This window comes from Arachis hypogaea, chromosome 5 (assembly GCF_003086295.3).
Source record: "Arachis hypogaea cultivar Tifrunner chromosome 5, arahy.Tifrunner.gnm2.J5K5, whole genome shotgun sequence".
Classification (NCBI taxonomy): domain Eukaryota; kingdom Viridiplantae; phylum Streptophyta; class Magnoliopsida; order Fabales; family Fabaceae; genus Arachis; species Arachis hypogaea.
This window is the reverse complement of record NC_092040.1, coordinates 88956683-88967062: the sequence shown is the minus strand read 5'-3', so window position 1 is coordinate 88967062 and position 10380 is coordinate 88956683. Positions and strand designations below refer to the sequence as shown.

The window sequence follows — 10380 nt, the reverse complement described above, 5'->3', positions numbered from 1 at the left end:
AAAATAATTAGAAACATAATAATTTTTAGAAGGAAAAATTATTGTAAAGGACCGTTAGGAAGTTTTAATTATTAAAAAGGACTTTAATATTAAAATTATTAACAAAGACCAAATCTTTTTATAATATTTAAGAAAAAGAACCAAATCTTTTTATAAAAAGATAAATATATTTTTAATTATATTTTATTTATTTTTTTTATAATTTTTATATTAACAATTTTTATTTTTTCTAAAATTTTTAGTAATTTTTATTATTTATTTATTTACTTTTTCTTATCTTTTGTCTTTTTTTCTCGTTGGATAAAGATCATAAAAATAAAAAAATAAATAATAATAAATAATAACAAAATTATTAAAATTTTAAGAGAAATAAAATTTATCAACATAAAAATTATAAAAAATAAATAAAAAAATTAAAGATATATTTATCTCCTTATAAAAAGATTTGATTTTTTTTTAAATATTATAAAAAGATTTGGTCCTTCTTAATAATTTTAGTATTAAAAGTCATTTTTAATAATTAAATCTTTCTAACGATTTTTTAGAATAATTTTTCTTTTTTAAAAATTCAAAAATAAAATTTAAAAAGTTATGGCAATTTTTTTAAATCATCGCATCTTATCAAGTTCTAGCACAACAAAAGAAGTAGGACTTCTAAACTTTTAGAAATATCTAAATTTCCTTTCCTAATTAGAAGGTCTATTGCATCTGTAATTTAAAAAATACAAGTGTTATTATATTAAAAAATATCAAAAATAAATTGGTTTTTATTTTTTTCAATGGCATTGCATTGATACAAAAAAAAGTCGATAATTTCTGAAAAAAAATCACAATATGTTATAAAATTATTTTAATTATAAAAAATTTAAAAGAAGAAAATTTTATATACAGTACCAATCGTTGAAATTACATATCTGAGTTTGACACAAATTTACTAAAACATAACCTAAATTTAGGAAATTCAATCTCATTATATTCTCCACTTCGAAAATTTTTGGACAAACGTAGAAAACATGGAGGGAATGAAACTTGAACTTGGCCTACAAAGCTCCGTAGAAATAATTGCTCAATAAAACATCGAACTCCTCCCAAAAAAACTAACTTTACTCACATTCCATTAGGTTGGTCATAAATATATGAGTAGATCCAATTATCTTTCAGTAAAATAGAGTTTAGTACCCCTTCGTTGAATACTTATATCCATGTAATTAGAACCTGAATCAGTGAATACAAATCGAGATGATATTTGATGGATCTGGTGCATTATAAACAATTACTGCAAAAGATAATGGCACTGGTACATTAGACGAAACAAATAAGTTGAAATAAGAAGAATTATCAAAAGAATAATATAATAGAATGACTACATAAAAAAATACCATAAAAATTGTAACTTGTACCTTGAAAGGATTAATTTCGATGAGAAATGAAAAATACATTCTTATTCTATGAAGTAGTAAAAAAGGAATAACAAATTAAAAAAAATACGTTGACTCTTAGATCTAGACTCATGGACAAAAAAAAAACATTATATAGCCTTTAATAATATAAAAATAATTATAAAAATTAATTATTGATATTAATTTAAATTTATGACAATTAAATTATAAATTTATGTTTAATTTTTAATTTTTTATTATTGTTATCTTAATCCTTTGTAAAATACGTTTTGCTTTTTTAGAATATAATGTCTGTGTAGTCAAATTCTTTTCTATTATTATTATTATTATTATTATTATGAATTTGTCATCTTTTATGTGTGTATTATTTTTAAATTCTTGCCTAATAAATGAGAATTAGAATTATATCAATTAATATAATCACTAAAAGAAATATCATTAAAATCGACGGTCAAATCGACAGCCAAGCTGTCGATAATATTAAAAATTGACGGTAAAATTGACGGCGGAAGTGATCGCTATTAAACTTATTAATTTTTCAAAAGTTCAATAAAATCGACGGCTTGGCAAGCTGTCGATAATAATCTAATAAAATCGACAGTCTTTCCGTCTATAATATGAGTTTGGAAATTTTGCTTGCTTTATAAAATCGACAACTTTGTCGTCGATATTATTATATAAAATCAACAACAGTTTTGTCGATATTTGATTCAATAAACTCGACAACATTGTCATCGATATTATTACATAAAATCGACAATATTTTTGTCGATATTTGATTCAATAAAATCGATAAAAGAGCCGTCGATTTAATTATTTAGATACCAAAAAATTCTTTATCTGTATTTTTTGTTTGTCTATTTTAAATTTAAAAAGCGACAATGCTGCCGTCGATTTTAATATTTATATTATTTAAATTATTTTTTCTATTTAAAAAATAGTAAACAATTAATACAAATAAACCTTTAAATATAAAAATAAAATTTATACAAAATATTATATAAATAAACTTCTAAATATAAAAATAAAATTTATACTAAATATTAGATAATAAGTTTACAAACTTATCAAATAATAAATAATTCTCTAACATAAAAACTCAAAATAAGATAAATAACTAAATTTAGACTTATATTCGTTTAAATTACAATATACTAATAATACAAAATATTCAAAGCAAAGGTTTATAGCCTCTAAATACTTGTTCAAGCCAACAATGAATTGGCTCCTCCTAAACAAGGAAAAAGCTCTTGTCAACAATCATCAACTAAATTTACCTAACAGAAATAACACAAAGTTTTCTTGATTATTTTTTGCAACTAATATGATGTCTACCTTGGCTTGTAATATACAACAAAAAGAGTCTGAGTTGCAACAGCATGAGATGCAGTTGCGAGTACTCCAAGATGCATGCTCTGACTGGAAATCACAGATGAAGGCATGCTGCTTGGCTGGGGAGTATTATGCCTCAGTCCAACATGTAACTCTCCGTTGTGTCCTCTATACACAAAATCTATTTAGATTAATTAAGCCTTGTATTGCAGAAGAGATAAATTTTCTAAATCATATGAAGAAAACATGAAATTTATACCTCGAAAACACAAAGGTGTTTCCGGCGACTAATCTCTTCGAAGCTACAAAATTAAAGTACTCCATCCAGTTGTGATGAAGGGCCTGCGTGGATGACCTGGTTAGAGAAACAATAAGCAAATTAGAAGCAAAGAACAAAAAACCATAGAACTCAAATGAAAATTCATTGTGTCCTTTACCTCTAAATATATGCTTAAAGCGCCATTCGTAACCATGAAGATCTTTGGCGACCAATTCCTGAGTTGGGGTTGGCTGAGACATGTCTTGAAAGAAATCCAAACACACTTTAAGATTTCTTTAGGACATTTATCAAACATCATCAAGGTAATTTTGAATTGGAAACCAACAAGATTGAATTTACCAAAGCTGGAAGGCATTTGGTGGCTATGAACCACACATTTGTTGTTGCTATGAGATTAGCATGTATTAAAAGGTAAAACATAAAATTAAAGAAAAGCATTAGATGCCAAGCACCTTTTTCTAACACATACAGTTTCTATTACAAGATAGAGATGCCTGTGAACACTAAATAAAAAAAAAGGCCCAATCAGATGCAGAAAAGAAAAGGATAAAAGAATGTGTACAATTTATATGAATGAGTTAATACTAAATAATTTTGAATAAAGATTAAGCTAAGCTTCAGTGCTTCTTCTTAGTTCTTACTTACTAACCCAAATGGGCCCACAGCCCCTAAATAACGTGGTTTTTAACAAACACGTCCCACCAATATCATATTCCACTCCCCTCCCCCTATTTATAAAGCTTAAATCTCCCTCCAATTGCAAATGGAATATAACAGAGAAAAACAGAACAGAAACAAACACACTTCTCTTCTTCTTCTTCATTCTGTTATCCAATTAGCTAGAAATATAATGGATACTCTTCTAAAAAAGGGGGCTAACTTAATTTAAGAATCTAAGAACATAATTGGTAGCATTCAACAACCGGAAAAAGGGCTAACTTAATTTCAGCTGATATGAGCACAATAGATGACTAATTAATATAAACACGAAGAAGAACAATAGCAACAGATGAAACGAAAGAAAAAGAAAGGGAAGGAATAGAGCCGACCTTGCGAATGGAATCCAGGGAATGAAAGTGGCAGGATTAGAACAGAACTAAAAATGCTGAGATCATAGCCTAGATGCTATCAGTACATTCAACAGAACGATTCACTCTTTCATTAGTCATTTCAGCAATTATTTGTTGAGCAATATTAACATCTTAGTCTTTCTTCCCTGAAAATATAAATATTTATGCAGAAAAACTTAGAATGAACTAACCTCTTGTATATGTTTGTTATGATCTTTTGGGTTTACAAATTCATTAACCCCAAACTTCTTAGCTGCCAACAATAGTAAATGAGAAAATACCATCAATAAGTGAATAAAATTTGTAGATTTAGAAAACTTGCTCAACTTATTCTATGCTAAATCATCTACTACATTTGATTAAAAAAGAACTGCATTATACCTAGTTCAAATCAGTTGAAAACTAAATCAATCCCAATAATTTAGAAATCCTTGCCCCTTCAGTAGTCTAAAATTTGGATTGAAAAAGAACAAGAATCACTACTCACTAATGCCTTTGATCAATAACTATAAAACTGCAATGCAAAAAAAAGTAGTGGGTAACATACAACAAGACCACCAGCAAAATCCAAATCAGAACAAAAGCAAAATCCCTAACCAAAAATCAATACAAAAGGAGAGTATAAGTACCAAAATCATTTCAATTAAGCAGAGAAAGAATATTAGCATAAAAATAATTATTAAGAATTCATGAAGCAGCAAATTATGACCAGGATATGTATGACTGGAAGCAATGGCCTTCCACTTCCTAATATGTTTTCTATATGTTTTAAGTGATGTAAGACAAGTATAATAATAATAATAATAATAATAATAATAATAATAATAATAATAATAATAATAATAAGGAAAAGTGAAGTACATGTGACGGCAAAGATGAATGCAAAGCCAACTATTCAAACTTCTCTACTTTGATGCTATAATATTATATAGAAACTCAGAACACTGATATGCTTTGTGGTCACTAGACTTTTTTATCTTTCCTTCTTATATCTCACTTCTCATGTTTGTTCAATGTTTTACATCTTTTTCAATAATCATACCAAGTACTTATTTTCAAAACAAAGATAACAGGTAATATTGTGAGCTGGTATTTATGCCTTTTTTCATTATTCAACAAGTTTATGTAAGAGACTTGAATAAAAACACTAAACACATGAACCAACAAAATACAATATTAAAAAATGATGCTAGCATGAATGTCTACAATAATGACAGCAAAAAACTTTATCGAAGAATGACCTCGTAGAGACCAAACCTCTGACATTAACATCACACCATAGTTTTAGCTCTTAAAATAAAATGGAACCAGAATAAACATGACCAGGATTTCTAGATTTAGAAAACAACATATTGAAATTAGGTTATAGTTTACACCTGAAATAGGGGATTTCCAAATGAAACTGAATTTGGCTTTGAAAATACCTTCAGTCATGTGTACGCATGAGGCATGCATACGCACGGTTCACGAAATTCCAAAACATGCGTACGCATGAGGCATGCGTACGCACAATTTGAGATTCATGAGTACGCATAAGGCATGCATATGCATGACCATGAAATGCTCCAAACTCCATTTCTTCATGAATTCTCCGCTTTGCATGCTTTTTCTTCACTTTTTCAATCTAGTCTTTGCCTTCTTAGCTTGAAATCACTCAAAAAATACATCAAGGCATCGAATAGAATTAAAGTAAATTAAATTTATCAATTTAAGAGCTTAAAAAACATATTTTTACTCTTAAACATAATTTAGAAAGAAATCACGAAATCATGCTATTTTAGTGAATAAATGTAAGATAAGTTGATAAAATCCACTCATTTCATTCCAAAATAATGCTAAAATTGTGGTTTATCACACGGCGTGTGTTATGTTGCAATTTCTTTGGGATCCATGCACGTCATTAATGAGAGGTGCAAAATATCTTTTTTGCCCCTTGTGTCTTATAAATACTTCACTTTTTCCCTTTCTTCCTTTTTTCATTTTTATCACCTGTTCGCTTCTTTATCTTTTTCTTCCTCTATTATTTGTTTATGTAATTGTTTTCCCTTTCAAGATTTCTTTATCTTGAGGTTCTCAAAGGTCTTGCTTCAATCTCAGAGAGAATCGTTCGTGGATTGCCGTTTGAAGTGATCTTTAATTACTTTTGCACTAATCCAAGGTTGGTCCTGTATTCCAACTTTTCTTGATTTCTGCTTTTTCTCCACATTCTTGGTAGTATCCGTGTGTGACTGAATGCTGGTTTTGAAATATTGCTTGTGTTTTGCAACTTTGATTTTGGAGTTTCGCATTCTGGAATCTAATTTCGGGTTATTGAAGGATTGGGGTTTTGCTTTGCTTTCTTTTACTGTTACTTGTGATTCTGAACGTGGGATTCTATATTGTCTCTAAATGATGCCATTTTCATATAGGAGATGGCCTTATTTCCATATGTGAGAGGTATTGCATAACTGTCTGTGCTCTGAGAGGGTTTCATAATATTGACCCGACCTCTTTTGAGTTTGTGAATGCCTGTGTTGCTTCTTTTTACGTTCGGAATGTTAGTGTTGATCTTTTAAATTGACCCAATCTTATAATTGCTTGTCTTATTTTGTTTGATTTGTAGTGATGGATTTCTGTTTTGTTGTATTGTTGGTGTAGCTTGTATGTCTCGTTCAGTAGTTCACAACATGCCGTCTAAGGTTCCATTCGACTTGAAATGCGTAGATTTAACTGTTCTTACCCCCCTTTCCCTGTGATTGATAACAAATATGCCGATGCCTGTTGTACACATCATAGGTTATGTTTGAGTCGAAAGGATGAGAGAAACTACGAGATTTTTGTTGTTGACCCTGAGGAGAGGGTCGCTTTCCCCGACTTGATAGGTCAGAGCGGCATTTCATATATGTCTATGATTATTTTTTGATGAAGTTAGGGGTTACCTTTCCTTTTTCCGAATTTGAGTCCGAATTCCTTAAATTCTATAACGTTACCCCTACCCAATTACATCCCAATTCTTGGGGTTTCTTAAAAATATATCAAATTCTTTGTTAGGAACTAGATGTCCGACCTTCCCTTAAAGTCATCTTTTATCTCTTTGTGCTCACCAAACCCTTTAGTTCTAAAAAACAAGGTTTGATTTCTTTCTGTGCTATTCAGGGTAGGAAAGTTTTTGCTATTTTTGATGAATTCTTCCACGATTTTAAAAATTACTTCTTTAAGGTCTGAGATGTAGAGGGTGTCCAACCTTTTTTCTTGAATGATGAGGATGAACCTATTTTCCCTTTGTATTTGGAGGAAAATCCTATAATAGTTAAGTATAACTCGTGAACCACCCTAATATACAAATCCTTATACTCGAGTCATAAGTCAACGATATTAAGGTGGTACGACTCTCAAGGTGGATTGTAATATATAATATAAAATATAATCGAAAGGAAGTATTAAACTAGAAGCCTGAAAAATGAGTAAAATAGAATCGCGAAGCGTAACACTCACGTATCAACGAAAGATAAAGCGTGTATTGATAGCAGTATAAATATAAGAATGAGATCAAAACATAATATAGATATATGATATATATAAATAGCCACTAGCCGCGACCCACGAAGTTTAGGCCGACTAGGATACAGAGTAAAAGCAGTTTGACAACAGAAGTTTCCTATCTCTCCCAAAATACATCAAGCCTCTATAGGCGAGTTCAAAAGAGTTCAATACATAATATAGGCTTTTTAAATAAAGGTGGAGAGATTTTAAGCAAAATATAAAGTAGAGAACATAAAGATCTTCGCCGTCTCTCAGATGAACCACAGCTCACTTCTAAGCACCTGGACCTGTATCTGAAAAACAAGAGATATATACGGAATGAGAATCCCCGACCCATGGGTTTTCAGTACGGTAAAAGTGCCAAATAAATACAATACATTGTAATAAAAACTCACTAAGGATCCTAAACTTCCTTTCACCCAACATTCATCCTATATTCTCGCTAATCCATAATAGGCAACTGTCATAAGGGGATGATAAATCTAATTCCACTCTCTCATGTTTCCCAACCTTCCAACTCTCCAACAAATCAAAATCAGAATCATAAGTCAAACCATCACCAGTTATTCTGTCTCAACAATTCTATATCAATACTTCATATCCTTACCTAGAGCAAGTGAAATCACTTCACTGCGTGACCCAGGGAGCTTAAATTACCTCATTCAATAATGATCATTTTAAATTAATCATATCATCATTTTAAATTAATCATATCATCATTCCATTTCCACAAGAACAGCTTCAGCGTCAACCGACACCAGCATGAGGGACCTCTCAGTTGTACAAACACAAGCAATACAGGCAAGTAATACACAATAAGGTACATGTAGAATAAGTAGCACATAATCAGGTAATAGAGCATATATGATATAGCAATCCAAAACAAAAAGGCAAATCCAAACAATTCAAGCATATGCAAATGATGTATGCCTGCACTATGGCTGCTGATATCATCTGTCGGTTATAAAGCCAATCCGACAAGTCCTATAGGTAATCGTGGACGGAACACCAAACACGGAGCAAGTAGGATAACGCCGTAACCCTTGCATCTTACTCGCATACCCGGAGCAGGGGACAACGTCACCACTGCCTCTTACCCAGGCGGTGTTAGAGTTTTCGACCCAGAGCAAGCGGCAATAGAACACAGCCATTGCATCTTACCCGAAGCCTCGAACTCTCCTAGAGCAAGTGGATAACACTACTGCATTTTTCCCGGATTCACATTCAAAAACACATTTTCATTATCATTACAATTCATTTCCATACATCAATTCATTCATAATTCATACCCAGAGCAAGTGGATAACACCAATGTATCTTACCCGGTGTCCTTGCTTCTTATCCGGAGCAAGTGGATAACACCACTGCATCTTACCCAGAGGCACATCACAATCAAATTCACGTTTATTTTCATTATTATTCCACTTCCATCATAATTATTAATTTATTAATTTATTTTCCATACATTCCCAACATCTCTACACTTCTTAATCATATACCCGGAGCGAGTGGTCATTTCCACGGCCTCTTACCCGGTGCCTCTATCTCATTCAATCATATGCATACATACTCCACCATAAACCAATATTTATCACAGCCATCCGGCTCACAATATAATACACAACCAGCCATAATTCACTAACAAACACGGCCCTTCAGCTCATGGTGTACACAGTACTCCCACTATCATCCTTAGCAACTCATACAATCATCATTACTCATCATTCATTATTGATTCTCACTTTACTTCATCCACAAGTTACCACATGTCCTAGCTTATTTTCATTACTAGGCATGCTATAAAGATTTAGGGCTTAGAGGATGAAAATGGAGGCTTAGAAGTCTGAAATTCGGCTTTAAAAACTCAAAATCAACTTTTACTGAAAACAGGGTCAGGCGTGCGCGTCACCCACGCACACGCGTGGAAACCAAAAAGAGGAAGTGATGTGCGAGCATCGTCCATGCGCACGTATGGGAAGTAGAGAGGTAGCGCGATGCGTGCGCGTCAGTCACGTATACGCGTGGGTGCATTTTGTGCTCCTTGCACAAAACCAGCACAGTAACAGCGCAACTCTCTGGAATTTTCTACTGGGCACTCGCATCAATACAGCGACGCGTACGCGTTGGCCAGGCGGATGCGTGAGAGAGTAAAAATCGTGAGTGACGCGTGCGTGTCGGCCATGCGTGTGCGTCGGAGTACGTTTTCTTAAAAATTTTACTATGTTTGAAAAGCTGCAGAATTTCATTTTTAAAGTTCAAACTTCCGCCACACATAACTTTTTCTACAAAATTCCATTTTCAACAATTTCTGAACTGTTGGAAAGATCGTTGAATGAACTTTCATAAAAATCCAATTTTGAAGGATTTCTAACCTCGAGAACTAAATTACGGACTACCGAAGTTGGTCAAAAATTAGTTTTTATCCAAAAATAGAAGTCACCAATTTTTCCAATGTTCACAAGCCAAATTTATTTTCACTCATCCAAATGACCACAACCCAACCACATTCACACAATTACACTCAATCAAATCCAAACCTACCTCATCTACACAATTCAATTCAATTTCGTACCCTTCCACTCCTAAATTCCTAATTTCTTATTATTCAATAATCAAACCAATTATTCACACATTCAATATCTAAAATCTATCCAATCTCTTGTATCATCACACAATACACACATCAACTTACCTTCCTTACCTCTTTCTAGCCTCCGGCCCAAATTCACAATTTAAATGCATATTCCACAAACCAATATTCACTATCCAATTCATC

General features: G+C 31.8%; 1 long non-coding RNA gene across 1 annotated transcript; it reads right to left on the bottom strand.

Moving 5' to 3' along the window:
* Nucleotides 1–2510: 2510 nt before the first annotated feature.
* Nucleotides 2511–3487, bottom strand: LOC140184598 (uncharacterized). Its single transcript, XR_011881681.1, has 3 exons — nt 3170–3487; nt 2992–3087; nt 2511–2900 (listed from the first exon to the last, which is right to left on the bottom strand). It is a non-coding gene; the product is annotated as an uncharacterized lncRNA (long non-coding RNA).
* Between the last annotated feature and the right edge of the window lie 6893 nt (nt 3488–10380).